The following is a 6000-nucleotide window of genomic DNA, read 5'->3' on the forward strand; positions in this document are numbered from 1 at the left end:
ACAATTTGATCAATTTTAGAATAAGGCTGAAATGTAACAAAATGTGGAAAAAGTCAATGGGTCTGAATAGTTTCCGAATACCCTGTGTGTGTGTGTGTGTGTCTTTACTATCATTAACTGAAGACTTATAGTTTTTATCAAAGATTCTCTGTAATTAGTATTACGCGATTATACTGATTAATCATGTAACCGTAATTACTTGGAAGTTGAGGCACCAAGGAAAAATATTCAGATTAAAGTTATCATTTCCTAAAATAACTTTTCAGATATTTTATCTGATCAATTAGTCTTCGAATTAATGAATTTTTGACTTTACCTCACGTTAGTCTCATTCCAAACATCGTAAATTGTTGGTTATCTGCACGAACCCAGTCTTCACTATGAGTCATCCATACATCAATTGTCTTAAATCATTTATTTACTACTAACTAAGTAATTCACAGAAATGCATAAACAAACAAGGTAAATGTAATGATAGGAGAATGTGCCCTAGTGGGCTATGTCGGCTTGTTAGACAAAAGGGGAAGTTGGGGTCGACTAAGAAGTCACTACAAAGTGATAATTTTATCAATTGAAATGCTAATCCTTTACACATGAACGCTCACTCATTCCGGAACAATTGCAATCAATATATATATATATATTTACGCTCAGTGTGTCGTCTTGATCGCTGGTGAAAAGTTTGTTTCTTTTGTAGAATTGTCCGTCTCTCTCCGTCGTGGTTATAGGGGATAGTTCAGAGTGACATTCATTCATTTGTTATAGAATGAATGTTTCGGCGGTTGTCGTTCTTCGCGTTCAATGATACTGAATTCCTAGCTGCAGACTAGTAATTCATATCAAAGACTTGTTCTTATTCTGTCGGTATCAATAGTCTAAGAGTTTAACCACGTGGTATGGTTAAAAGATTCAGCAATGGTCTACAACCTTTGTACTCCCGTGATTGAGAGAAACATGGTCAGCAACGTTTAGCCATCTCGTAATTGAGGTAAGCTCGGTCTGCTGATCGAAAACCCGACTGGTGGTTTTATTCGGAAGGCAGAAAAGGGCTGTCCCAGGATGTCTGACCCTAACTGGGCTCAGGGGCGGTCCTCTGATTTAGTTAACTCAAAAAGGGGATTGGAGTTTTCCTTCATTAAACAGTCCAAAATCATATTACACAATTTTACAAACGGTATCATACTCACTCATTCATCTTATACAACAATTAGATGTAAACCTCATATCAGAGGCTATTATATAAACAGAGTTATGGTAATGTGGCCACACCGTCTCCCATGAGCTTCCCCAAGTTGTGTCAAACGGACCAGTTCGTAGCTGGATTCTTCACCGATCTTTTATACTTTCTCCGGAACATGAAATTTGTTCGTACCTCAAGTTCTGTGAGGTGGAAGGAATTGCTTTGTTCTCTATGAAAATTTACTCTCTCTATACTGTGTGTCCATGAGGATATCCTCAGGAATTTACGACGTCTTTCTGACCACAGCAACCTGGTTGAAGGAGGAAAGGGGGAGGCAGGGAGAGGGGGATGGGGCTTGATATACCCAAAGAGGCCAACGTCATGACAGTGTATACACATTTAGTGTACAAAACATTAGGAACCCCTTCCTAATATTGGGTTGCCCCCTCGTTACCCTCAGAACAGCCTTAATTTGTCGGGGCATGGACACACTACAAGGTCAATCAGTCAATCAAATGAATTTATCAAGCCCTGTCACAAAGTGCTATACAGAAACTCAGCCTAAAACCCCAAACAGAAAGCAATGCAGATGTAGAAGCACGGTTGCTAGGAAAAACTCCCTAGAAAGGCAGGAACCTAGGAAGAAACCTAGAGAGGAACCAGGCTCTGAGGGGTGGCCAGTCCTCTTCTGGCTGTGTCTGGTGGAGATTATAACAGTACATGGCCAAGATGTTCAAACGTTCATAGATGACCAGCAGGGTCAAATAATAATAATAATCACAGTGGTTGTAGAGGGTGCAACAGGTCAGCACCTCAGGAGTAAATGTCAGTTGACTTTTCACAGCCGATCATTCAGACAGCAGGCACGGTAGTGAGAGAGTCGAAAACAGCAGGTCTGGGACAAGGTAACACGTCCGGTGAACAGGTCAGGGTTCCATAGCCGCAGGCAGAACAGTTGAAACTGGAGCAGCAGCATGACCAGGTGGACTGGGGACAGCAAGGAGTCATCAGGCATTAGCATGGTCCTAGGGCTCACGTCCTCTGAGAGAAGAGAGAGAGAGAATTAGATGGAGCATACTTAAATTCACACAGGACACCGGATAAGACAGGAGAAATTCTCCAGATACAACAGACTGACCCTAGCCCACCGACACATGAACTATTGCAGCATAATTACTGGTGTCAACAACATTCCATAGAGATGCTGGCCGATGTTGGCTCCAATGCTTCCCACAGTTTTTTCAAGTTATCTGGATGTCCTTTGGTTGGTGGAACATTCTTCATAAACACAGGAAACTGTTGAGCGTAAAAAACCCAGCAGCGCTACAGTTCTTGACACACTAAAACCAGTGTGCCTCGCATCTACCACAATACCTCTTTCAAAAGGCACTTCAATCTTTTGTCTTGCCCATTCACCCTCTGAATGGAACACTACACACATTCCACGTCTCAATTTTCTCAAGGCTTAAAATCCTTCTTTAACCTGTCTCCTTCCCTTCATCTACACTGATTTGAAGTGGATTTAAGAGGTGACATCAGTAAGGGATCATAGCTTTCACCTGGTCAGTCTGTTATAGAACGAGCAGGTGTTCCTTATATTTTGTACACTCAGCATATAAACTGTACTGGTGAAACATACAGAAACACTATATGGACAGAGACACATGAACAGATACTTTTTCTTGCACACCAACATGTACACATATCACTTGATCTGTTCCACCACCCCCATGGTAGACCACAAGTAAAATTGTGGTCCTTTGAAGTAGTCAAAGATAAGGGCTCTGTGATGTGAATTGCCAGGGAGTCAGGGACAGAGGGGGTCTTACCTCACTGTTGACCAAGACTTTGTCACCACACACACACAACCCTTCAAACCATCAACCAAGCACTAATACCTAATGAGGGTTGATGAAAGTGTTAAAGTCAGAGCTGATATTCAGCCTGTGTGGATACTAGACACCTAAACCATTAAAACCTCTTGAGCTGACAGCCGTTTTGCTATGGCTGTATTCACCAATCTGTATTCACCAATCTGGCAATCTAAATATCTAGAATAATGTGGCAGTGTTTAGTAGTGGTGGTGCTATAAGAATGGTTAGCCTATAGACATGCTATTGAGCAACATTCACTGAGAGAATGATTGCATGATGAAATGCTCAAAGGATGGATGGCTAAAGTGTCGCATCGAGGCGCCTTGTGTTCCATTGCCTTGCCCTTTGTGTTCCATTGCCTTGCCCTTTGTGTTCCATTGCCGTGGCCTTTGTGTTCCATTGCCGTGGCCTTTGTGTTCCATTGCCTTGCCCTTTGTGTTCCATTGCCTTGCCCTTTGTGTTCCATTGCCTTGCCCTTTGTGTTCCATTGCCGTGCCCTTTGTGTTCCATTGCCGTGGCCTTTGTGTTCCATTGCCGTGGCCTTTGTGTTCCATTGCCTTGCCCTTTGTGTTCCATTGCCGTGGCCTTTGTGTTCCATTGCCGTGGCCTTTGTGTTCCATTGCCGTGGCCTTTGTGTTCCATTGCCGTGGCCTTTGTGTTCCATTGCCGTGGCCTTTGTGGCCTACTGAAATAATAATTGACTGATAAAATCCTTATTCATTCAATTCGCCTAGATGTAGATTGTTACACTTCAAGTCTTCATGTGAATGACCAGGGGGTGGCAGTGTCTTATAACTCTACAGAAGCTGTTAACTTTGCCTATTACAGGAGAATGGTATTACAGTCTTAGATATTTCATGTTTTTTTTTATTGTCACATTCTGGTGCAGTGAAATGTGTTGTTTTACAGGGTCAGCCATAGTAGTACGGCACCCCTGGATCAAATTATGGTTAAGTGCCTTGTTTAAGGGTACCCGAGTGGCTCAGCGGTCTAAGGCACTGCATCGCAGTGCAAGAGGTGTCACAACAGTACCAGGAAGACCAATTATTGCACTGAACATAACCTTACAAACGCACGCACACGCACACAAAGGGGCCAGTGACATCAGTGAACTGCATAATGACTGATTTAAAAGAACAGCTTCCTGGCTTGTTTAGACTGTAAGATATGATTTATGAATTACTAAACAATTCAAAAAGTGCATTGTAATACAAGGGTATTTGTTTTGTTGAGAGAGAGAGAGAGAGAGAGAGAGAGAGAGAGAGAGAGAGAGAGAGAGAGAGAGAGCTTTGGCAATATGTATATTGTTACGTCATGCCAATAAAGCTAATCGAGAGAGAGATGCTTTGATCTCTTCTCAGATATTTTTCTTAGAAACATTTTGAATTCCCATGAAAAGAACAGATGCTCTTTCTTCAGTGTGACCAAACAGGGCAATAAAGAATTTCCGGACACAAGACTCAAGAGCACTATAACAAGAGGCAGGAAAGGAAATAAGTGTTGCATTTATCCTAATTGACAAACTAATATAGTTAGAATGGATCTCCTCTCTCTCTGGGAGAAAGAGGAGGAGAAGGTCAAGGAGGAAGGAAATCAGAGTCTGGCTCTTACATATCACATATCAACTTCCAAAGAAGGTTCCATACAGTGTCTGATGACTGAATATGATACTGATCCCCCACAGCCCACAGGGTGAGGAAGAACAAATGTAAAACAGCCTTCAAAAGGGTTAGGTCAGAGCATGAAGACTGTGTGGCCGTATAATCAAACCATTTTCTTGCCGTTCAACAGCTACTTATGTTTTATGAGCTGTTTTTCCCACTGTGTTTATAATTAGGTCTCTTATTTTAACACAGATGAGGTCAGACAAAGTCAGGTCTAGTACACTTATCATACATATGTTCTGTCCAAGAAAAAAGGCTGTTGTACAACCAGTGTGTTTGACTATGTCATAAGAGAATTGCAAGCAGCAGGCTTTGTATTCTACTGGGTAAACAAATCATTGACAGATTCATTCCTTGAGTGTTACCTGATCTCTCCTATATCAAAGGCAGTCATTGGCGAGGACTTTCCTAAGTGGGCATCCCAATTAAGTTGTCCCATAATTGGCTAATCCAAATGTCTACGTGTAGCTGGCAGTTTGGGTGTCTGGTTGCCCTAAACGGAATCTCATTCCCATGTTGACTTGGGTGCTTGGGTCCATTCGATAACAAAGAGAGCATGACAGAGACTTAAGGCAGCTCATTAGGGATGGTTCGAAATTTACATAATGGGGAAAAGGAGGAAAATGGGGGAGGGTCATGTTTTTTACATTTCAGTCAGGGGGAGATTTTTAGAAATGTTTAATCTAGTCCAGGGGAGGGTCATGTAATTGATGAAATTCAATATTTTTCAGTGTTTTAGAATTAGTTTCCGCCCCTCATCTTCTCCGCTGGGCGGACATATCAAGTGCGCTTGTAGGCTATTTAGTGTGGTCTCAATCAATTCATCCATAGGCTATGGGCTACGAATTGCATGCTCGGAGAAGCACAGAGCAAAGTTATATTTCTAAGAAAATGTACTTCCATCCTGAGTCTTTTGAGCTGCTGGGATGGTGTAAATAAAATATTTTGGCCAAAATATTCAATATTGTGCTCGTGGACAAGCCTATATGTTCTGGGTACTGTCACGCCCTGACCTTAGAGAGCTTTTTATGTCACTATTTTGGTTTGGTCAGGGTGTGATTTGGGTGGGCATTCTATGTTCCTTTTTCTATGTTTTGTATTTTTTTTTGCATTGGCCAGGTATGGTTCTCAATCAGGGACAGCTGACTATCGTTGCCTCTGATTGGGAACCATACTTAGGTAGCTTTTTCCCATCTATGTTTTGTGGGTAGTTAATTTCTGTTTAGTACCTTACAGGACTGTTTCAGTTTCGGTTATTCTCTTTGTTATTTTTGTTATAGTG

This window comes from Oncorhynchus clarkii, chromosome 17 (genome assembly GCF_045791955.1).
Source record: "Oncorhynchus clarkii lewisi isolate Uvic-CL-2024 chromosome 17, UVic_Ocla_1.0, whole genome shotgun sequence".
Classification (NCBI taxonomy): Eukaryota; Metazoa; Chordata; class Actinopteri; order Salmoniformes; family Salmonidae; genus Oncorhynchus; species Oncorhynchus clarkii.